This window comes from Suncus etruscus, chromosome 6 (assembly GCF_024139225.1).
Source record: "Suncus etruscus isolate mSunEtr1 chromosome 6, mSunEtr1.pri.cur, whole genome shotgun sequence".
Lineage (NCBI taxonomy): Eukaryota > Metazoa > Chordata > Mammalia > Eulipotyphla > Soricidae > Suncus > Suncus etruscus.
Window position 1 is genome coordinate 99344309 of NC_064853.1, and position 26604 is coordinate 99370912.

General features: G+C 37.4%; 1 pseudogene; it reads left to right on the top strand.

Annotated features, from left to right (window-relative positions):
* The first annotated feature begins 3404 nt into the window (after window positions 1–3404).
* On the top strand, window positions 3405–3580 carry LOC126012809 (uncharacterized; annotated as a pseudogene).
* The last annotated feature ends 23024 nt before the right edge of the window (window positions 3581–26604 follow it).

The following is a 26604-nucleotide window of genomic DNA, read 5'->3' on the forward strand; positions in this document are numbered from 1 at the left end:
TATCAGAGAGCTTGGTTGCCCTGGTGAAAATAGCATTGTGCAGTGAAACAGAAAATAAGATGTCATGGCAAACTAAACATCTTCACTTTCTGGACAAATATCTAGGCTGACTAGAGCATAGAGAGAGGGCTGGAGAATGACCCAGTGTTGTAGGGAGGATGCTGGCTTCCCTGCCTTGGGGTTCAGGTTTCCTTGGGTCTCAGGTGAGCATGTGGGGGAGATTCATTGCTACCTGGTTCCTGCTGAAGGTCCTGGCAGACTCTGGCCAGCTTCAGTTTCTATTTAGTTTGCTCCTTCCTGTGTTGTGGAAGTAAAGATGCTTAGTTTGCCGTGACATCTTATTTTCTGTTCTGCTGCACAGTGTTCTTTTAGCTCAGGTGCTCGCTCCCACCCAGATAAAGTACTGGAACTTGATATCTTTGAAGGACTCCCATTAAAATGAATAGGTCTGAAAATTACCATGCTAGTGTGAATGAATGTGTTTTTGAGTGTGTGTGTGTGTGTGTGTGTGTGTGTGTGTAAATAGTAGTGTATAAGGCAGATGAGAGAAGAGAAGAGGAAAAAATTGGATAGTTCCACACTCATGTAATTTACTTGTTATTTAGTATATATCTAACCCCCCATTAAAGTGGGGATATAAAGGCCACGAAGTTAAAGAAGACTATTATAAAAATTAAATACAAATAGACAATACTGAGCATCCCATAACAAAATCAAATGAGTATTTTGTCATATAAAACACTCATAAGTTTAAACTAGTATTTTTTATTAAAATGTAAGTAAAAACTGATATACATTATATCTCTTCAGTAAAATATTGCAAACCAGAGTATCTAAAAGAGAAAAAGAAAGAGAGAAGAAAAGCATCTGTCACAGAGGCAGGAAGGGGAGAAGGCAGGAGGGAGAGTGGGAGGAAAATTGGGAACAGAGGTAATAAATGTGTATTGATGAATGGTGATGTACATTGTATGACTGAAATTCAATCATGAACAACTTTGAAACTGAAAAAACAAAACAACTATTATGAACCTGGAAAACCATAGTGTTTAAACAAAGTAATTTTTAAAAATATAAATAAAGTAAATAAAATGTAAGGCAGAAAATAATCAAAACAGAAGATAAAGAAAATTAAAAAATAAAAATATACAGAGCCTGATCCCCACCATGCACTTTCAACATTGCTGCTGCCCAAGACTTGTGGGTGTGGGGTTTGGGACCAATCCTGCACAGAAGTGCCTGTGAAAGCTATGTGAAAGGAGGTATGTTGGCAATTCACACATAGGGTGGAGCTAGAGGAGCTCAGCCACTCTGCTTCACTCTGTGGCTGTGCACATCTCATGAACATCAATAAACCCTACCACAACACACAGAAAATATCACACTACAAGCATGACAATGGAGAAATAACACAGACCAAGACCATGCATAGAGAATGAAGATGGCAGCTCTGATGACCCAAAAAGTGCCAACCAACTATTTAGCCTCTAAGATAAAAAGTTTAGGGAAGAAATATGGAGGAAGTTCACAAAACTCTATGAAAGCATGGATTGAGCTAAATGAACTACAAATAAGAATAAAGAGTATATGAAAATAGAAATAAAAAAAACTCCAAACTGAAATAACAGGACTGAAAAACTTGGTAGGTGAAATGAAAATATCACTGGAAAGCGTCTCCAACAGAGTAATAGCAGTTGAGGACAGAATCAGTGAGCTGGAAGATAAGATGCATAAGAAGATGCAAAGAAGAGCCTTAAAGCAAACTATCAGACAATAGAAAAATTCCTCAAAGAAAATTAACAGATGAAAATAGAAATCTTTGATAAACTCAACAGAAACAACATAAGAATTATTGGAGTTTCCAAGACCCAGGAAAAAAAATACCCATGAAGAATCAATAGTCAGGGACATCATTGCAGAGAAAATCTCAGAGCTAAAGAGTACACACAACCAAACCTTGCATGCACAAAGAGAAACAGCTAAAAGAGATTCAAAGATAAGCACCCCAAGACACATTTTTGTCAAATGATGAATATCACAAATAGGGTAGAATACTGAAAGCAGCAAGATAAAAAGGGAAATAACATTGAATAGAGTATCCTTAAGATTTACAGCAGATCTATCACAAGAGACCCTCAAGACCTGAAGGCAGTGGTGGGATATAGTGACAAAACTCAATGAAATTAATGATTCACCTAGAATATTTCACCCAGCCAGGCTCTCATTCAGGTTTGAAGGAAGCATGCATAGCTTCACGGATAAACAACAGCTCAGAAACTTTGTAGACTAAAAAAAAAAAAAAAAAAAAAAAAAGCCTTAAAAGACAACTGAAAGGTCTACTTTAAGAAAGACAGACCAACAGACACACCAAACTCCTACCTAAGGATGACACTAAGTCGCACAACAATAATATCTCTCAATATCACTGCACTAAATGCACCAGTTAAGAGACACAGAGTGGCAAAATGAATCAAAAAGCTGAATCCAACATTTTGCTGCCTACAAAAACCACATCTGAATAGTCATAACAAATATAGACTCAAAATCAAAGATTGGAGGACAATCACCCAAGAAAACAATTCCATTACAAAGCTACAGTGGCCATATTAATATCAGATGATACAAACCTTAGACTTAGAAAATTTATAAGGGACAAAGATGGACAATTTATAATAATCAAGGCACATGTACAACAGTAAGAAATCACACTCCTAAACATATACACACCCAATGTGGAACCAGTAAAATATTTAAAACAATTGTTGACAAATTTGAAAGATGACATCAATAGCAATACAATAATAATGGGAGACCTCAACACTATCCTGTCACCACTTGGTAAATCAACCAGGATGAAACTTAATAAGAATGTACTAGCTGTAAAAATAAAATGGAAGAAAGTGGCCTAGTACATATATATAGTTCTCCACCCCCAGAACTGGATATACATTCTTCTCCAGTGTTCATGGATTATTCTCCAGGATAGACCACATGATGACCTACAAAACATACCACCATAAAATTAAGTGGATAGAAATTGTACAAACTACATTCTCAGGTCGTAATGCACAGAAATTAGAAATGAACTACAGAAGGACACAGAGGAAGAACTTTAACACTTGGAAATTAAACAGTTCATTACTAAACAATCAGTGGATCAGAGAGGAAATCAAAAGATTGGAAACAAATGAGAACAAAGACACAAATTACCAGATTTTGTGTAATATGGCAAAAGCAGTACTAAGTGGAAATTTTATAGCTTTGCAAGTACACATCAGGAAGGAAGAAAAAGATTACCTATATAACTTAATGACACAATTTATAAAGTTAGAAAGTGATCAATAAAATGAACAAGAATAGTTTGGCAGAAGGAAATAAGAAAATTAGAGCAGAAATCAATGAAGTGAAAATCCAAAGTCAGAGATCATTTCTATAGTATGTGACTAGAGAAGTTTCTCTGATCGTGTAGAGCATCCGAAGCCACAAGGAGCCAGAGCTTCATCTCCTGAGCTCTAGGAGTTGCTTCTGTGACTGCCTTTGACCATTGATGATAGTTCTCCCTTTCCTCTGCAGTTTGAGTGGTAAAAAAAAAAAATCAATGAAAGTAAAAGTTGGTTCTTTGAAAAAATAAACAAGATCAATAAACCACTAGTAATCAGAGACTATTTTGAGAAACTCTATGCCACAAAATAAGAGAACCTGGAAGAAATGGATAAATTCTGGGACTCTTGCATGGTTGAACCAAAATGACCTAGCATATCTAAACAGACCAATCACTACTGAGGAAATTAAAATGCTAATCAAAAGCCTTCCCCAAAACAAAAGCCCAGGATGATCACTAATATAATCTTTCAAAACTTTCAAGAAAACTTACTCCAAATCCTTTCAGGCTCTTCCAGGAAATTAAATAAAAAAACTACCAAATAGTTTTTATAAAGCTACCTGATACCTAAGCCAAACAGAGATGCTACAAAATTAGAAAACTACAGACTCATATCCGTAAAGAACACAGATGCAAAGATTCTCAACAAAATCCTAGCAAAAAGGATCTCTAACCTTATCAAGATTGTGATACATTATGACCAAGTATGTTTAATTCCAGAGATGGGAGGATAACTTAACATACGCAAATCAGTCAACATAACACACCATATCAACAAAATACAAAAACATATGATCATATCAATAGATACAGAAAAAGAATTTATAAGTTCCAACTTAAGAGATAAAGGATCTATACAAAGAAAACTAGAGAGGCCGGAGAGATAGGATGGAGGTAAGGCATTTACCTTTCATGCAGAAGGTCATCGGTTTGAATCCTGGCGTCCCATATGGTCCCCCGTGCCTGCCAGGAGCAATTTCTGAGCACGGAGCCAGGAAAGACCCCTGAGCACTGCTGGGTATGACCCAAAACCACACACACACACAAAAAAATAAAACTAGAAAACACTACTTCAGAAATAAAACAGGACACAAGGAAATGGAGACACATACCCTGTTCATAGATTGGGAGGATTAACATCATTAAAATGGCAATACTCCTTCAATGCATTGTACATTGTACAGATTTAATGCAATTCCTCTAAGAATTCTCATGACATTCTTCAAAGAAGTGGGTCAAACACTCCTGAAATTTATTTGGAACAATAAACACCCACGAAGCAGAGATAAACAAATGGAACTATATTAAACTGAGAAGTTTCTGCACCTCAAAGGAAATAGTGGCTAGTATACAAGTGTTACCCACAAATAAAAGAAACTATTTACCCAATACCCAGCAGATAGGTGGCTAATGTCTAAGATGTATAAACAAATGGAAGCAGAGATAAACAAATGGTACTACATCAAACTGAGAAGATTCTGCACCTCAAAGGAAACAATGATTAGGATAGAAAGGCCACCTACAGAAGGCCAATACCCATCAGATAAAGGGGCTAACATCTAAGATATACCACTCCTACGGATTACCCTAGGAACACAAAACAATACAAAAATGCCTTCTGCACACATATATTCAATGCAGTGCTATTTACAATAGCCAGAATCTACAAATAACTCAGATGCGCAACATCAGATAAGTGGCTAAAGAAACTGGTACATATACACAATAAAAATACTATGAAGTTCTTAGGTACTTTAATAAAGATATCATTAAAAAAGTTGACTCTGAACAATAATCTTCATTCACCATGTTCTTATTATGTGTCAAATCACACTGATAAATATTTTGGCACATTAGATCACATAATTTTCCATAATTTCTGGCAGTATAATTTATGTGGTATCCTGATTATAGATGAATAAGCTGGGTGTGGAGAGGTAATGAAAACAAGAATACCTTGATGACAATACAGAAAAGGTCATTTTTTGATATATACATATGTATATACTAACTTTGGGGGTATACTCAGTGGTCCTCAGGGGTTATTTCAGATTCTGCACTTATGGCCAACAAACACATGAAAACATGCTCACCTTCACTCATCATCAGGGAGATCCAAATCAAGACAACAATGAGATACCACCTTACACCAGTGAGGATGGCTCACATCAAAAATAATGGAAACAACCTTTGTTGGCGGGGATGCGGTATGAAAGGTACTCTCATCCACTGCTGGTGGGAATGCCCCCTAGTCCAACACCTATGGAGGAAAGTCTGGAGAGTGCTCAAAGAACTCAGAATTGAGCTGCCATTTGACCCAGCAATTGCTCTCCTAGGCATATACCCACAAGATGAAAGGACATCCATTCCAAAATACATATGCACCCCACTATTTATCGCAGCACTCAGTATAATAGCCAAATCTTGGAACCAACCTAGATGTCCAACAACGGATGAATGGATCATTAAGATGTGGTACATATACACAATGGAATATTACATGGCAGTTAGAAATGATACAATCACAGACTTTGCAGCAACGTGGATGGACCTAGATCATGTTATGTTAAACGAAATAAGTCAGAAGACAAAAGATAAACACAGAATGGTAGCACTATTCTGAAACACCTAGAACATATATTTTACACACAACTAATACCTAACAATCATATAACAGGGTTTAACAGGGTAGAAACTCCGAACACTGTAATAGTCAACATATACGTGGGAGCAGTGTCCAAAATACATGAAAAAGGAACAACGCAAACTCTTGACTGCTCATTATACCACAAAGAAAACAGCAACAACAGAAACAGCATCATAGAGAGAACAGGTATGTAATCAGACTCCCACAACAAAAGCCCACAATAATCCCTTAGAGATCATAAACAGAAACACAAGTATAGAACACCACGGGAAATCACGGACTGCAATGGCAACATACCATAACACTACGTTTTAATCCCTTTACCTTACTATATTTTAAATAACCTCTCAGCTTTTCTGTCCACAGGCACCCTTAGATACAAAGGGCGGACAAACTAAGATGGCAACTCGGGATACCACACGAGACACCATACCTTGCTTGCACTACGAGATGGCCACGAGAAAACTCTTTAACATACACTTTATCTCTAGGTTAAACCTTCTTTTAGGAATTGAAGCACGGGACCAGTCAGACCACCAAAGCAGTACCTGCGACGTACAGACCTAAACTACAGGCTCTAGTCATCGAACACATTCAACCAAACCAGCATTCCCTTGCTATTCTCTCCTTTCTTCTCGCTACTTTTTTCTTTTTTTCTCTTCTATTCTTCTCTTTACTTTTTCCCCTTTCTCTTCTCCCTTTCTTTCTACGGTATTTTCTCTTTTCTCTTCCTTCATACCCCTCCCATATACCTTCCCCTTTCTCCCCCCCCCCCGGAAATCCAACTATCCCTTCACCCCTCAATCCCACCCAGATCTCCCATCATATTAAAACTCTCCACCCTCAGTCCTTAATCTTCTAGGCATCAAGATCGACCTCCTACCCAACGAACCAGTACCCAACACCCAGGCGAGGGGACACCCAGCCAAACCCACACCTCGTCTCCTGCAAGAAAAGATAGCCAACTCCCCTGTGGACTCATGCTGCGAGACCCTCCCTACCATCTCCCCCTAATGTGGACTGTTTCTTGAAACCGGACTTAGGCCCAATAGTATCCCCAATGCAAGAACTCTTCCAAGACTTCCCTGCCGCAAATTCTTACCAATCTGAAGAAGGTCAGGGGGTGTGATTGGAAGATGCCTGGGAACCCACACACCACAAGAAAAATCCAAAAGACAACGGGAAAAACCGTACTTTCAACATAAGCATAAGACCTGTAATACAGCACCTCTTTACCTGTTCTCCCCCAAATATAAAGTAGTCTTTTGCACCACTTTGGTCCTTTAAAAACTTCGCTAACTCATTTTATTTCTTTCTTTTTTTTTTTAACTTATTTATTTTTTTTAAATGTTTGCCCTACATATACATGTGTGGGCACATACACTTTTATTTCCTTTTTTATTTTTTATTTTAATCGTTTTTGGGTATGCGACCTATTTCTGCTACCCACTCTGTCCAACCTAAATACACCGACAGTATAATGGAACACCACTTCCCTCTGCAAAGGCACACTAAATAAAGGGGAAATCCTACATTAAAAAAAAAAGAGCTCTTATCTACTAGAGATAGGAACTCATAGTTGTTTACAATACAGGGTTATCTCCTACCTTGAAAATATGTCATGTGGAATCAACTTAGACCTCAGGTGATTAGATACCATTCATCCAGCCTTGAACCCTGGATCCCAGACATAGAAACGGCACAGCTCTTCACAACAGCTGCAAGAAACAAACTCCATCTGGGACAGCCTTAATACTGCAGGGTGAACAACAAGGGCCAGCTCTAACATGATATCCCGACAATGAGGAAAATGTGAACAACTTGACCTTAGAGCAGTTTAGCCTACCTCACCAGCTAACGACAAGACAAAACCAGAAGACGTGGCACCCTTTGGTAGGTCCAAAAGCCAAGATCGTGATTTACAGATGACTGGATGCTAGAACCACGACCAGACTGTATACATCTTGGGACCAATAAAAAAGCCCTAGTCTAGGGTTTGAACTAAGACCTGCACAATAAGCATGATCCCCAGTCCCAAAGGTCTGGCAGAGACAATTGTAACGGAAAGGGGCTTCTGGAAGCACAAAGAAAGACACTATCCTAGATGCCATCCTAGGATCAGTGCAAAGACCAAGATCACCAACCACAGAAGAAGGATTAAAATGGCACTGAGGTAACAGAACCTCTAGATTCACAAAGACTGACTTCACCATAAGTCCCACCTCAGGATCTATACAGATACTGAGACCTCTAAACACAGAGCTCTGATTGTATCACCCTGGACAGAGCAGAAGTCTACCACACACCAAAAAAAAAAAACAAAAAAAAAAAACAAAAAAACAAAAACAAAACCACCACTGGGAGAGTAATGATCCTGAGCAAAGACTAGAGCTGATCCCATGACAGTATACTCCAAGGACAGAGAAACCCCATATCACATAGGGCAAGTGAATTCCTTTTCGAATGACCCCAATATTTACTGTGCCAGGGCAAGAGGGAAAAAAAAACAAAAATACAAAAAACACAAAGCCTTGGACATTTTTTATATATATATATATATATATTACCTTCATTTATTATTGTTATTATTATTTTTATTTACCTAGCTATTTTGGTCGATTTCCCTTTTTGGATGTGATTATTGAAATTGTTGTCCCCAATTATCCTTATTTTTTTTTTCTTTTCTCTTCCTTTCTTTTCTTTCGTTATGTGCTACGCCATGTTTCTTATTTCAAGACCACGGTGTGTTTTTTGTTTGTTTTGTTTTGTTTGTTTGTTTTTTATCTTTTTTTGTGGTGCTTATTGATATAGCTGGAGTCCTCACTGGATATTTGACACTTCTTTTGGTACTGGTGGAGTGTTTCACCTTCTTTTTCTCATTCATTTCCCAAATCGATGATGGCAATCTCTAGAAGGATTCTGCCCATTTTCGGGGTATTAGACTCTTACCCCCAGTTTATTTATTTTCTCTTTTTCAGGCAAAACCACGCAACTTGAACTAGCTAGCCCTGCCCCCACTTAGAGGGGGAAATAAGGGAGGCATCAAGACCAAACTGATGCAAGACTACTAAGTAGTAGGTTAGATACAGAGGGGACCACATATTCTAGACGCCCTGGGGGTGAGGGAAGAGGAAATGGGAGGTAGAACAAAAACGGAGGGGTAGGGAGGACAATTTAGGGATGGGAATCCCCCCTGATTTTATGTAAATATGTACCTGAAATATTATTGTCAACAATATGTAAGCCACTATGATCAAAATAAAAATTATATTAAAAAAAAAGAATTATTCCTCTTGTAGGCTTGTGGGAACATATGGGAAGCTAAGGATCAAACCCTGGATGACCATGTGCAAGGCAAATGCCTTCTCCTGTTCTAAGGCTCTGGCCCCAAAAGATATCTTTGCAACCAAATTTATTCATTTACTCAGTCACCAAACAAAGGCAAACACCTCCAGTAACTGAAAAATGTAGGTGATACATCAAGTTAATGGAAGAATACTGGGTTACTTTTCATCATGAATTCTTGGAATCTTCTTAAATTTTTACACTCCATGCTTACAACAGTCACTCCTCTCCTCTTTACATAGATATATTCCTCCAGTTTATAACTATGAGGGGCTAGTCAGAAAAAACAGTCGTGTTACTCACTTTAACAGAGGGAAAATTAGCATATGAAATTAAACAGTTAGTAGAAATCTTAAGAGTCAGAAAAGGAGATTCTGAAGTAATTAGCCACATCCCCCACAGGTTAGGAGAACAAATTGTAGAAATTGATGTGTTTGGAATCTAGAAGCCTGTAGAAGCTCTGAAGAGCAGAGGCTTCTCTTCCTGCCTCAGCTTAGATTGTGCTAGTTCTCCTACACAGAGTTTTGATATTTCTGGAAGAAGCTGAAAACCAGAGCCTATAGATCCTGAAGCCAACTGCTTCTGCTGGTTATAGAACCCTGGCTGGTGCATAATTTGGGAAGGAGCAAGCCAGATGAAAGGAAACAGTTTTATCTCCCTTTTGTCATTTCTTTTCCCTCTAGAGTTATGATAGAACACGACACAAACCATTCAGTTGGTTAAAAAAAAAGTCCAGAATTCCAACAAGAGCATCACAGACCATCACATAGATGCTGAGTCTGACATTAAACTACTGAAAACTAAAAACTTTATTTGCAAAAAAAAAAAATTACATGTATTTATATGTATAAAGCAGTTATTTTCAAGGATAGACTTTAAGCCTTTACTCCTAGAATTGCTGAAATATATTACTGCTTAGTGAGTCTGGAGGCAATAAGATACTTGAGAAAATCAATGTTTGGTGTCCCCTTGTAAGACTACTGTCTTGATTGAGGTTATCTATAGGATCACATGACAAGTATAGTGTCATCTCCCCAAATGGGCCCTAGAAAACTCCTCCTACGGGCAAAGTGTTTTAGGGAACAAAGAATTTCTCAGTTTGCACTAATCTATTGCAATTCTCAGGATCTCACCATCTTTTTCAAATGAACCATACTATCACATAAACATCCTGGAATATCCAAGAATTCAAATTACATGTAATTCTTCAACCAGGAGATAGATTTTTTTTGGAACTTTAACAGTCCTGTATAAAAGTTTAGAGTTTCCTTTAGAATCTCCACAGTTACTTTGTACCTATGACCAGCCCTTGAGCTGATATATTGTTGTTTGCTCCCTGCTCCCCGCTCCCCAGGTGAGTCCAAAACATATGTCTTACCATAGTTTTGTAGTAATCATTCTCACTAACATCCCATTGTTATCAGTGATATGGTTAGTTTTTTCAACAACTCATATTTTCCCCTGGGGTCTTTAAGGTCTCTCCTGCTGCTCTTCTTGCTCCTGGACTCAAAAGCAGATACATGACTCTTCCTTTGAATTTAATCTCCCTCCTGTGTCTCCCATTGGCAGAGACCCTGCTCTACTTGATATGAGAAATAAAAAACCCCTACATTCATAGGCTTCTGTTTTGCAAGTACAGAGTAGAACTAGATATTAATTATTAAATGGTCAATGACCAATGGGTCGTGTCTGAGAAGAAAACAGAGAAACATGTTCACTTTCTAGTAACAAGTGGCCTGTAACAAGTGGCACTGCAGGACTTAGGAGAGGACTAGAAATGGAAGCCATTTTCTTTAAGAATTCTGACCAAAGTGTAGTCTGTAATAAAGCACTTGATGAATGCTCAGTTTTTAAAGACATCCTTCTTGGTTATGCAAGTAACTACTAGCAGAATTGGCATTGTGTCACTCTTATTTCTTTTTCATTCCTTCTTTCATTCATTGATTCTTTAATGAGGTAGATATTAAAATGAATTGGGTCTTGGTACTACCTCCGCTTCACAAATGAGGAAATGAAAATGCAGAGAGATTAAATAATTTGCCCCATCTCACAGGAAATTTCTATGGAGTTTTTTATTCTCCTTAAAAAATGTAAGAATTTTTCTCTCTTTTTCTCAAGGAATGTTCCAGTTCTCATTGGGTATCAGAGAAAACAGAAGTGAGGTTAGGTTGTTGAAATTTTTGTCTTACTTAGGCATTTGACTGCTGGGGAGAAATCAAGAAACAATTGATATTAACAGAAGCTCTCAATGCCTCACAGTAGTTTAATTAAAAATATCGGGGAGGACTATGAGTGATAAAATGCATAGATATTAATGAGTTCTCCAGAAAAGTCTGGTTGTCTCTACTGAAAAGTTGAAATGTATCAAACTTACTGGGAAGGGATAGGTTACAGCAGAGTTTGTCCCAAATTCTTTTCCTACATGAAAGAAGAGATGCTACTCTCCACTGGTCCTATGTCTCTTTTATTATTCATGGTACTAAGCTGATTGTACAGATAGGGTTAGGAAGGTCAGTGCAGCATTAATATGCTGCATTGGGAGATGGTATGGGCTGAAGATGGAACCTGTCACACCAGAGTGATTCTTATTGAGGGAATTGATTTGATATTAATATTAATTTGATGTTTTTTCCATCTTTAAGAGATTTGCCCTACTCAGATAGGAGAAAACCTGAATGCTAGCTCCATGCAAAGCAGTAAAGTATATTGGGTTTTGTGCTGGAAGTAGGGAGTTGGGGCCAGGAAAGGAAAGTTCAGGGCTACCTACAATCTTCAATGAGGCTCTACCATGTATGTTTGGTGAGATTTGTAGAGAACCTTGAGTGGGGAATTGGACAGATTTCAAATTTCTGCCTAAAGGCATAGTCATAAACTATGTCTCTTCACTCAGAAGCTTAAGAATACAGACCCAAGGAGGGATAGACCAGAAAAGAACATTTCCAAGTTACTGTGCTTTACTTCTTAACTTTATTGCAACTTTACCCAATTGTTTTAACCTGACTGGGTATGAAATTCCCTGTGCCTTTGTTCAAACTAAGTCAGAATTTTTGAGGGTAGGTCTCAGGATGGGGATGTTCAAAAGTCCCCTCCTCTCATTTTAATTTGTGAATATAATTGTAAACAATCAAGGTATGCTGTACTTGAAATGTCTTCAAGTGAAACAAGGGCATGAGAACCATTCAACATCCTGCCCTCTACCACATGAAGAATCTTCAGCAGATATATAACTCTGAGGTTCAACCTTCAGCCTAGTTTTGCTTGGTTTCTCTACAAAGATCACAGGATTCCCAACTTAAAACTGCATCATAACAACCTGGAGGACTTATAAACATACAAATAATAGGATCTAATTCCATAGTTTCTTAATTCAATGTGCTGGGGTGTGATTTGAAATTTATTTCTAATCAGTTCCCAGATGGTGCTGATCTTACTGGCCTGGAGACTATATTCTGAAAATTACTAACAAACATATGAAAGATTTCATCATTTTAGTACTGAGATCTCTATGATGCTTCACAGCTGCCCTAATTGGTTTTTATTTTTTTGGACAAAATTTTGTTATTTTCTGGCTACCAAAGCAACTGATGTAAGGACTGAAGCAGTGAATAGACATGCTTTAGTACTGGTGAAAAACAGTTGACTGCTTTGGTAGATACAGTCCAGTGACTTCATTTCCTGTACAGTTTCTCAGTTCACTATAGAGGGGCATTGTAGGTATCTGGGATGAGGGTGAAAGAAGAGTTTTATTCAGAAATATGTTTTTCTGCAGAAATGGTAAAGCAAGAATTTAGACTTGGACTCATAGTTGGTTCAGCAGCATCAGCTTCCCAAAGAAATATGTTCACCCATATCTATATGCATGTTATTGAACTTGGAGAGGCTGAGTCCCAGACAAATATTTGCTGAACGAGGCTGCTTCCATGTGTGTCCTGGCTCCTGATCTGTAGTTTTATTTAATAGATTTGCTTTAAATAATATGGGCGATCCGTTGTATGTAAGCTTCTTCTTTGATCTTGCTGCTTTCAGAATTCTCTATTTATGGCTTTGTCCTTTTTAATTACTACATGTCTTGGGATTTTTTTTCTTTTTGGATTTACTTTAGCTGGAAAGCTTCAGAATTCGTGAGTTTGGATGCATGTAATCCTAAATTTTGGGAAAACCTTATTTATAAATATTTTGATCAATAGTTTTTCATTCTTCTTAACTTCTTTTCTTTCATGGAATACAATGAATATACAATATGCAGTCCTATATTGTTCATCTTAAGCTCATTCCATTATACTCTGACTTTTTGCTTATTTATTTAATTACTTACTATTTTATTGAAATGCCAAGATTTATAACACTTTAACCATACTTTTTGATTCATACATCTTTCCAATACAACACCAACCAAGAGAGCGCACTTTTCACTCCACCACTGTCCCAAAGGCCCCCTCACAGACATACTCCTTTTCATGAAAATTTAGACCAGGGGTCTTCAAACTTTTTAAAGTGAGGGCTGGATTATGGTTCCTTAGAGAGCTGGATGGCCGGACTATATGAGCTACTAATTCCTACTCACACTGCACATATCTTATATAAATAAAATGAAAACCATTTATAAATAAACAGATCATGCACCAGTATTTCAATGGGAACTGTGGGTCTGCTTTTGGCTAATGATCTGGTCAATGTCCAGTTCCATATTTATCACTGCCAGCCATAACAAGTGATGCAAGTGGGCATCAGTTAATCTTGATCTGGTTGGAGATTTCAGATGTTTCATTCTTGAAAAAGTCTGTTCACAGGCATAAGTGCTACCAAAGATGGTTACCATTTTGAGTGCATGGTTCCTGATATTTGGATATGTCTCAGAGGGGAGAGATGCATAGAAATTCAAAAGGTTACTTGACTTAAATGCATCTTTCAGAGAGTCACAATTCTGCAGTTCAGCCAGCTCCATTTGGTATTGTAAGGACATTTTCAATCTCAACAGAAAATGGGTTAAAAAAAGCTGTATGTCCTGTTCATGGAGATGAAGATCTTTGAATCTAAATTGAAACTCCTTTTGCAACAATTCTAGTGAAGCCAGACATGTTTCCTTTGGGAATGCAACCAATGATTTGTCCACTGACAGGTTTTGAGTTGTTGGGAGATGACTGAAGTTTTCCTCCTGTACTTGTTTGACGAGAAGGCCTAATTTTACTCCAAATGCTTTCACATGTGATGCCATATCACAGATGAGCTTCCCCTTGCCTTGAAGTTGCAGATTGAAACTGTTGAGTAGCTCTGTTATATCTGTCAGAAAGGCAAGGTGCCATTTCCATTCTGCATCATTGAGCTCTGGTACTTCTTGGTTTTTTGAAAGTAGAAAAGCTGTAATCTGCGGAAGTAAGTCATAGAAATGTTTAAAACTCTCCCTCTACCAGCCAACGAACTTCTGTGGGTGGAGGCGGTTGACGTCATTCCTGAGAAACCGTGACACTGAGTGTATATGCTGGCAGGTATCTTGGCAACCAAACAGCGCTCACAAGCTGGCGGGCCAGATCAGACTCCTCTGTGGGCCGCATGTGGTCCACGGGCCATAGTTTCAAGACCCCTGATTTAGACCTATAGACAAAATCTCCAGGCTTCAATGACTATAGCCATTTGTTTTATTCCTGACTCTGTTTATTTATATCTCACATGTGAGAGAGTTCATTAAAAGTTTTCTGTAGGGGCCAGAGAAATAGCATGGAGATAAGGTGTTTGCCTTTCATGCAGAAGGATGGTGGTTCGAATCACAGCATCCCATATGGTCCCCTGTGCCTACCAGGGGCAATTTTTGAGCATACAGCCAGGAGTGACCCCTGAGTGCTGCCGGGTGTGACCCCAAATTTTTTTCTGTGGAGGTCATTACACCTGCACACATATAGATAAAAAAGTTGAAATTCTAAACTCCATGAAGTTGTAAATAAAAATTTAAAAAATATTTTATTAATGGGTAGATAAAATGAACAATTTTATGATGATCCATTAAAATTCCCATAAATAAAAGACTACAAATAAGCAAATTAGTAAAATTGAGGAGAGGAAAATTAAAAAGACTTTAAAGGAAAATATGAATAGGCCTATTAAAATATATAAGGTAGAAAAATAAAAAGTCTATCATAAAAAGAAAAATTGATTTCATGTTATAAAATATTACATTAAAGCCAGTGAGTCCTGACTGTGAGAAACTGTGAGTGCTCCCTGTGTGTGTTTGTCTACTGTCCTGTCTCCCGAACCATTTGGGAGTGGACCGAAAAGGGCCCAGACAATTTGCTCTCCCAGAGGTTCATTCACAGGCCGGAATGCCAATGAACTGCATCCAAATGTGAAAACCGGCTATAAGCAGTACTTCGCAGAAGGCAGGTCCCCTGTTTGTGACATCAGACTGGGAAAATCTACACCGGCCCAGTGGGTCCCGACTGTAGAAACTGTGTGTGCTGCCTGTGTGTGTTTGTCTCCTGTCCTGTCTGCTGAACCTCTTGAGATGGGGCCAAAAAGGGCCCAGAAAATTCGCTCTCCCAGAGGCTTCAGAAGAGCACGTAGCTCTGCTTCGCTACGTGGCTGTGCACTCTTTCTAATGAAAGAATGCCACTGCAACAAGAAGTAAAAATCATGCTAAGAACTGTGCTAGATCACTGAAGCCCAGCACTTCTCCCCAGACTGTCTTCTCTGCTGCATGCTCACACCTAAGATTTGATCCTGTGTGAGTCTTCATCCACGGAGGGTTCCCCTTCCTTAGAGGCAAGTTGACTCACCTAGAAAGGGTGGAGCGAGAGGAGCATGGCCGGGCACATCACTTACCCAATGAATACCACCACAACACATAGAAAAACCCACAATACAAGTGTGACAATGGGGAAATAACGCAGACCAGCATCAGATATAGAGAATGAAGATGACTATTCTGATGATCAGAGAAAGGCCAACCAACTAATCAATCTCTCAGAAAAGAAGTTTAGACAAGAAATATGGAAGATGCTCAAAGAATTCAAAGATTGAGTTGAACAGAACACTAACAAGAACCAATAAAATATAAAGACAGAAATCACAAAATTCCAAACTGAAATAACAGGTCAAATAACAGGCCTGAAAAACTCAGTAAACTAATTGAATGGCAAAATGGATAAGCTCTCCAACAGGGTAACAGAAGCTGAGAATAGAATTGTGGTTGTAGAAGATGAGGTAAATAACAACTCCATACAGCGGGAGAGATTGGAAAAAAAACTTAAAGCAAATGAACAAACAATGGAAAAATTAGTCTAAGAATGGGAACAGAAAAAATAGAAGTCTATGATAAGCTCAACAGAAACAATTTAAGAATCATTGGAGTCCTAGAGTCCCAGGAAAAAATTTTCCAGGAAGAATCAATGGTCAAGAACATTATTAAAGAGAAACTTCCAGAGCAAAAGAATAAGTGTGATCAAATCCTGCATGCCAGAAGAGTACCAACCAAAAGAGACCCCAGAAAAAATACCCCAAGACACATCCAAGTCATAATGATGAATCTCACAGATAGAGACAGAATTCTTTTATTTAATATAATTTTTATTTTGATCATAGTGGCTTACATATTGTTGACAATAATATTTTAGTTACATATTTACATAAAGTCAGGGGGGATTCCCATCACCAAACTGTCCTCCCTACACCTCCATTTTTGTCCTACCACCCATATCCTCTTCCCTCACCCCCAGGGTTGCTAGAATATGTGGTCCCCTCTGTATCTAGCCTACTACTTAGTAGTCTTGCACCTGTTTGGTCCTGGTGCCTTCCTTATTTCTCCTTCTAACTGGGGGGCAGGACTAGCTAGTTTAAGTTACATGATTTTGTTTGAAGAAGAGAAAAGTAATAAACTGGGGTAAAAGTCTAATACACCAAAAATAAGCGGAATTCTTCTAGAGGCTCTCATCATTGGTTTGAGAGACGAAGGAGAAAAAGAAGGTGAAACACTCCACCAGACAGAATTCTTAAAGCAGCAAGATCAAAAAGTGAAATTACATTCAAGGGAACATCCTTGAGATTTACAGCATAACTGTCACCAGAAACACTCAAGGCCAGAAAGCAGTGTTGGGACATAGTGACAAAACTCAATGAAATAAATGCTTCACCTAGAATACTGTACCCAGCAAAACTCACTTTCAGGTTTGATCGAAGAATACATGGTTTTATAGACAAACAACAGCTCAGAAACTTTACAGACTCAAAAACAGTCTTAAGAGAAAAACTGAAAGACCTAATTTAAGACAAGACTGACCAAAGGACATAACAAATTTCAATATAAAGATGGCATTAAATCCCAGGACAATTCTTTCTCTCAATGTCAATGGACTAAATGCACCTGTTTAGACACATAGTGGCTAAATGGATCAAAAAACTCAATCCAACCTTCTGCTGCCTACAAGAAACGCACCTGAATAGTCAGAACAAATATAGACTCAAAATTAAAGGTTGGAGGAAAATTATCCAAGCAAACAACACCCATAAAAAATCTGGAGTGCCCATACTAATATAAGATGATGCAAACTTTATACTCAGGAAAGTTGAAAGGGTCAATGATGAACATTTTATATTAATCAAGGGGTATGTAGAGCAGGAAGAGATAACTCTCCTAAACATATATGCACCAAATGAGGGGCCAGCAAAATATATAATACAACTGTTGACAAATCTGAAAAATAATATCAATAACAACACAATAATTGTGGAGGACCTCAATATGGCTTTGTCAACACTGGATAGGTCAACCAGACTGAAATCCAAAAAAAATATACTAGACCTGAGAAGACAAATGGAAGAAAGAGGCCTAGTAGATATATATAGGATACTTCATCCCCAGAAACCTGGATACACATTCTTCTTTAATGTACATGGGACATTCTTCAGGATAGACTACATGCTGGCACATAAAACATACCTCCATAATACCAAGAGAATAGACAATTTTCAGACTACCTTCACTGACCACAGGCTCTGAAATTATATGTGAATTCCAAAGGGACACAGAAGAAAAATTTTAACACCTGGAAGTTAAACAGCCTCATAGTGAATAAACAGTGGGTCCGAGATGAAATTAAAAGAGGAAATCAAAACCTTACTAGAAACAAATGACAATGGAGACACAAACTATCAGAACCTATGGGACACAGCAAAAGTGGTACTGAGAGGAAAATGTATAGCTTTGCAAGCACACATCAGGAAGGAAGAGGGGCCTACCTGAAGAGCTTAATGACACAGCTCATAGAATTAGAAAGTGCTCAACAAAAGGACCCAAAAATAGGGAGAGAGAGGAAATAACAAATCTGAGAGCAGAAATAAACTAAGTGAAAACCCAAAAAACAATCCAAAAGATCAACAAAAGAAGAAATTGGTTCTTTGAAAAAATAAACAAGATTGATAGACCACTGGCAAAACTAACAAAGAAAGAGAGAGAGAAACTTGCTAACTCGCATTAGTAATGAAAAAGGAGAGATCACTACTGAAATGGCAGAGATTATCAGAAACTACTTTGAGAAACTCTATGCCACAAAAATGAGAACCTGGAAGAAATGGATAAATTCTGGGACTCTCATAGTCTTCCAAGGTTGAAGGAAGAGGATGTAGCATATCTAAACATACCCATCACTATAGAGGAAATTAATCAAATGTCTGCCCAAAAACAAAAGCCCAGGCCCAGGTGGATTTACTCCTGAATTCTTTCAAACTTTCCAAGAGGAACTACAACCAATCCTGGCAAGACTCTTTCATGGAATAGAAAAAATGGGAACACTTCCAAATAGCTCTTATGAAGCCAACATCACCTTGATACCTAAACCAGACAGAGATACTACAAAAAAAGAAAATTACAAACCAATATCGCTGATGAATGCATGTGCAAAGATCCTCAACAAAATACTGGCAAATAGAATTCAATGGCTCATTAAGAAGATCATCCACTACGATCAAGTAGGTTTCATCTCAGGAATGCAAGGATGGTTTAACATCCGTTAATCTATCAACATAATACACAACATCAACAAGAAAAATAAAAACTACATGATCATATCAATAGATGCAGAGAAAGCATTTGATAAGATCCAACACCCATTCTTGATCAAAACTCTAACCAAATGGGAATGGAAGGAACCTTTCTCAATATAAGGCCATCTACCACAAGCCAGTGGCAAATATTATCCTCAATGGAGAAAAACTAAAAGCCTTCCCTCTAAATTCTTTCACAAGACAAGGCTGTCCTCTCTCATCACTCCTATTCAACAAAGTACTGGAAGTACTTGCTATAGCGATTAGGCAAGAAAAAGATATCAAGGGAATCCAGATAGGAAAGGAAGAAGTCAAGCTCTCGCTGTTTGCAGATAACATGATACTCTACTTAGAAAACCCTAAAGACTCTACCAAAAAGCTTCTAGAAACAATAGACTCATATAGCAATGTGACAGGCTACAAAATTAACACACAAAAATCAATAGCCTTTCTATACACCAATAGTAATAAGGAAGAAATGGACATTGAGAAAACAACCCCATTCACAGTAGTGCCACACAAACTCAAATATCTTAAAATCAACTAGACTAAAAATGTGAAGGGCCTATACAAAGAAAACTATAAAACTCTGCTCCAAGAAATAAGAGAGGACACGCAGAAATGGAAACACATTTGCAGGATTAACATAATCAAAATGGCAATACTCCCCAAAGCATTTTACAGATTTAATGTGATCCTTCTAAAGATACCCCTGGCATTATTCAAAGAAGTGGATCAGGCATTTTTGAAATTCATTTGGAAAAATAAACACCCTAGAATAGCTAAAGCAATCATTGGGTAAAAGAATATGGGAGGAATTACTTTCCCCAACTTTAAACTTTACTACAAATCAATAGTTATCAAAACAGCTTGGTATTGGAATAAAGACAGACCCTCAGATCAGTGGAATAGACTTGAATACTCAGAGAATGTTCCCCAGACATACAATCACCTAATTTTTGATAAAGGAGCAAGAAATTCTAAATGGAGCAAAGAAAGCCTCTTCAACAAGTGGTGTTGGCACAACTTGCTAGCCACTTGCAAAACAGCGAACTTAGATCCCCAGCTAACATCATGTACGAAGGTAAAATCCAAATGGATTAAAGACCTCGATATCAGACCCAAAACCATAAGATATATAGAACAACACATTGGCAAAACACTTCAGGACATTGAGACTACAGTTATCTTCAAGGAGGAAACTGCACTCTCCAAGCAAGTGAAAGCATAGATTAACAGATGGAAATATATTAAACTGAGAAGCTTCTGCACCTCAAAGGAAATAGCCCCTAGGATACAAGAGCCACCCACTGAGTGGGAGAAACTATTACCCCAATACCCATCAGATAAGGGGCTAATCTCCAAAATATACAAGGCACTGACAGAACTTTACAAGAAAAAAAACTTCAGTCCATCAAAAAATGGGGAGAAGTAATGGACAGACACTTTGACGAAGAAGAAATACAAATGGCCAAAAAGACACATGATAAAATGCTCCATAGCACTAATCATCAGGGAGATGCAAATCAAAACAACTATGAGGTACCACGTCACACCACAGATATAGGTACACATCACAAAGGATGAGAACAAGCAGTGTTGGCATGGATGTGAAGAGAAAGGAACTCTTATCCACTGCTGGTGGGAATGCCGTCTAGTTCAACTTTTATGGAAAGCAATATGGAGATTCCTCCAAAAACTGGAAATCGAGCTCCCATATGATCCAGCGATACCACTTCTAGGAATATACCCTAAGAAAACTAAAATATGATACAAAAATCCCTTCCTTACACCTGTATTCATTGCAGCACTATTTACCATAGTAAGACTCTGGAAACAACCAAGATACCCTTCAATAGATGAATGGCTAAAGAAACTGTGGTACATGTACAATGAAATATTATGCAGCTGTCAGTAGAGTTGAAGTCATGAAATTTTCCTATACATTAATGTTCATGGAATTTATTATGCTGAGTGAAATAAGTCAGAGAGAGTAAGATGCAGAATGGTCTCACTCATCTATGGGTTTTAAGAAAAATGAAAGACATTCTTGCAATCATAATTTTCAGACACAAAAGAGAGAAGGGCTATAAGTTACAGCTCACCTCATGAAGCTCACCACAAACATGGATGAGTTTAGTTAGAGAAATAACTGCATTTTGAACTATCCTAATAATGAGAATGTACTAGGGAAATAGAAAGCCTGTCTAGAGTACAGGCAGGGTTTGGGTTTGGAGGAGGGAGATTTGGAACATTGGTGATGGGAATGTTGCACTGGTGATGGGTGGTGTTCTTTACATGACTGAAACCCAAACACAATCATGTATGTAATCAAGGTGTTTAAATAAAATATATAAAAATAAAAACTATACTAATATAAAATATTACATTATAGAAATGGTTAATATTTACATTAATAATTAAAAGATAAGATTATAATCTCTATAGAGGTAAAAACTTACCTGAATAGACTCACAGCATTCAATATAAATGACACAGATTTTATTATAATCTCTTCATAACATAGGAATAAAAAGACCTTTCTTAATTTAGTAGAAGGCAATCATTAGTGCCACAAATGAGTGCCAAACTTAGTGGCAAAGTGCCTATCAGTTTGTCTTGATTTTTAAATAATCTTCTATACTTCTTACAAGATTAGTATTAAGAGTATAAATTCCCTCAGCTGTTGCCTTTCCATAAACCTCTACTATAGTTCCTTGAAATCAGAATGATAATTTATCAGGAAAGTTTACTTTTGGATAGGTATCTATTTCATTGACTTTTAAAAACTATACTGCACCATTCTCTTCTGGCTTATAGAGTCTCATTTGATATATCTGCTGGAAGTCTTATGAACTTTCCTTTGTATGTAAGTTCCATTTTTTATTTTGCTGCTTCCAATATTCTGTCTTGGGTTTTGTCTTTCATATATATTATATAATATATAATATATTATATATAATTACTTTATTTAAGCACCGTGGTGACAAAATTGTCATTGATTGAGTTTCAGTTATACAATGTACACTACCCTTCGCCAATGCACATTTCCCACCACTAATATCCCTAGTTTCCCTCTGGCATTCTCCCACTCTCCCTCCTGCCTGCATCTGGCACAGGCATTATACTATTCCCCTTTTCTTTTTTTGGCACTGTGGTTTGCACTATTGCTAATGAAGAGGTATTGTGCATATCACATTATGCACAATTTTTCTAGAGTGATCAGTTCCAACTATCTTTGTCACAGTTGATTGACTGTTCACTACCTGAATTGCACTCACCACTCTTTGTGATGAGCTTTCGACCATGGACTAATCCTCTTAATCCTCATCTTTATTGTCTCTGGGTATTATTACCATCTTTTATTTTCATTATATGCCACAAATGAGTGAGATAGTTCTATGTCTATTCTTCTCCCTCTGACTCCTTTCGTTCATAATAATTCAGCATGTGATATATATAATAATTAGATTACATACTATATTGTAATATTATATAATATATTATGAATTATATAATATATAATAACTCAACATAATAATTTTCATATTATATTTTATTTATTAAATTTAAATACAAAAGTTGCCCATTCTATGTTTTTTTTTTAAACTTCTTTTCTTTAAGCATCCTGATTACAAATATAATTGTGATTAGGTTTCAGTCATGTAAAGAACAGCCCCTTCACCAGTGCAATATTCCCACCACCAATGTCCCAAATCTCCCTCCACCCTACCCCATCCCCACCTGTACTCCAGACAGGCTTTCCAGTTCCCTCATTCATTCACATGATTGTGGTAGTTCTCAGTGTAGTTATTTCTATAACTGCACTCACCACTCTGTGGTGAGCTTCATGAAGTGAGCTGGAAGTTCCAGCCCTCCTCTCATTGTCTCTGAGGATTGTTTCAAAAATGGCATTTTTTTCTTAAAACCCATAGATGAGTGAGACTATTCTGCGTCTCTCTCTCTCCCTCTGACTTATTTCACTCAGCATGATAGATTCCATATACATTCATGTATAGGAAAATTTCATGACTTTATCTCTCCTGATGGCTGTGTAGTATTCCATTGTGTATATGTACCACAGTTTCTTTCACCATTTGTCTGTTGAAGGACATCTTGGTTGTTTCCAGAGCCTGGCTATTGTGAATAGTGCTGCAATAAATATAGGTGTGAGGAAGGGGTTTTTGTATTGTATTCTTGTGTTCCTAGGGTATATCTCTAGAAGTGGAATAGCAAATTTCATGACTGTAGGTCTGTAGCTACACAGAGCCAAACAAAGCAAATATTTTGTTTTTCTCCCTAAACAGAGCAAACATCTTTTTTTCCTAGATAGAGTAAACATCTTGATTTTTCCTTAAACAGAACACTTATTTTCTTTCTAATCAAATTGAATATTGCCTGTTCTACTTTTCCTGTTTCTTCATAACCTGATTAGCTGAGACACATTATAAATATTCCTTCCTCATCTAAAGTAAAGGGTTGTTAGAATTATTCCCTAGAAAGTGGCTCATGGATTTTTTTAAATATGTAAGCTCACTACTCACCCAAGATCCAACTTCACCAGCATCATTTACACCGGACTTCATTTTTACTAACAGCTGCATAGTATTCCATTGTGTAGATATACCACAATTTCTTTAGACACTCATCTGCTCTCTAGCACCTGGGTTGTTTCCAGATTCTGACTATAGAAAATAGTGCTGCAATGAATTTAGGAGTTCAGAGGACACTATTGTATTGCATTTTTGTGTTCTTAGGGAACATCCCTAGGTGTGGTATTTCTGCATAATATGAAAGCTTAATTTCTAGTTCTTTTGAGGAATATTCCATATTGTTTTCCAAAAAGTCTGGACCACTCTGCAATACATCCAACACTAAATAAGAGTCTCTTTCACCCTGCATCAATGCCAGCACAGGCTGTTTTTGTTCTTTGTGATGTGTGCCAGTCTCTTTGATATGAGATGCTATCTCCTTGTTTCAATTTGCATCTTCCTGATGACTAGTAACGTGGAGCAATTTTTAAAAAAATTTTTTTATTTTGACCACAGTGGATTACAAATCTTTCACAGTAATATTTTAGGTATATAGTGACATTTAATCAGGGGCATTCCCACCACCAATGTTGTCCTCCTTTCATCCCTATTCCAAGCATGAATCCCATATCACCATCCTCCCCCCCCCCAACCAGGCTGCTAGTATAAGTAGTTCCCTCTGTGTCTAGCTTGTTGTAGATTGGGTATTGATTCTGTTGTCATTGACTTTGGATTTGGTGTTTCAGTCTGACCATGTTTTGTTTCTACTCAATGTTCATACAACTGCTTGGTCTTGGTACCCTTCATTATTTCTCCCTCAATTTGTGAGGCAGAACAAAATGGTTCAAGTTATGTGGTTCTGTTAGAAAGAAAGAAAAAAAAAGTGGCAGGGGGGCAAAAATCAAACAAGCAAAAAACGGGAGGAGTCCTTCTAGAGGCTATAAATATCAATTTAAGTGAAGAAAGGAAAAAAGGAAGAAAAACATAACAAGAATACAAAATAAATCAAACACAAACCCCCTGAAAAGCACCACAGCAATAAGAACCACAACAATAAAAACAACAACCAAACAATAACCATAGTCCCAAGATAAAAACAAAACAAAGCACACACACAAATCCAAAAACAACAACGATAACAAAAAATTAATTTGTGCATTTTTTAGGGTTTTATAAATATAGTAGCATGTCATCTGTAAACAGTGAGAATTTGACTTTTTCCTTTTTTATCTGGATGCTCTTGATGTATTTTTCTTGCCTAATTGCTATGGTAAGTACTTTGTATTATGTTAAATAGGAGTGGCTAGTGGGGCATTCTCATCTTGTGCCAGATTTTATAAGAAAGGCTTTTAGTTTATCTCCATTGACTATATATTTGCCATGGGCCTGTGCAAATGGCCTTGACTATATTGAGAAAAGTTCCTTTTTATCAATTGTGTTGAGAGATTTTATCATAAATGAATGCTGGACCTTACCAAATGCTGCCTTTGCATCTACTGAAATGATGATATGGGGTTTTTTTTGTTGATATGGTGTATTATGTTGATTTACCTGTGTAAGTTAAATCATCCTTGCATCTCTGGAATGCAACCTACTTGCTCATGATGCTCATGAACCTTTTGATGAGGTGTTGGATCCTATATACTATAATTTTGTTGAGGATCTTTGCATCTGTATTCATTAGGTATATTGGTCTGTAGTTCTCTTATTTGTGTCACTTCTACTTTTTGTAACAGGTAATATTAGCTTTTTTTTTTTTACTACACTCAGTGATGCTCAGGGGTTACTCTTGGCTATGTGCTCAGAAATTGCTCCTGGCTTATGGGACCATATGGGACTCCAGGGATCAAACCAAGGTCCATCCTGGGTCAGCCAAATGCAAGGCAACCACTGTGTCATCACTCTGGCCCCAGGTGATATCAGCTTCATAAAACTATTTGAATTGTTTCCTTTTTTTTATATTCCTGGAAGAGCCAACAGTGAAAGACTTGTAATTCACAGTGTTCTCAATAAAAATTAAACAAAGCATTAAAACATTATTATAGTCTTTTATAGTGAGAGGTTGATTGGAAAACATGTTAGATTGAAACATCTAAACATCAATCTAAACATCTAAACAATATTCTGTTGTTGCAGGTATTTTTGTAGTATAAAAGAGAGTAAATGCTTTGTGTTTCTCTTCTTCCTCTTGATTTGTTTCTTTCTACTCTCTATACCCTGGAACATACAATTTTCAGAGTATCTACCATCTGGACTATTGTGTTTCTTCATGGAGTTATTCTAAATACCACATGTAAGTGTTATTATTCTGTATTTATCCTTCTGGTTTACTTCTATCTATGTTGTTTCAAATTGCATGATTGTATCATTTCTTACTGCTATGTAGTATTTATTGTGTATATGTACCACATCATCATTATCTACTCAGCTGTTGGACATATAGTTTGGTTCCAAGTCTTAGATATTGTACTGAGTGCTGTGCATGCATACTTTTGGATAATGTCTTTCTATTCTTGGGATAGATACCCAGAGAGGAATTGCTGGGTCATATAGTAATTTCAATTTTGAGTTTACTGAGAACCCTTTATACTGTTTCTTTAGGGTTTGAACCAGGCAACATTCCTTCCTGCAGTAGAAGAGAGTTTCTTTCTTACCACATCCCCACCAACAGA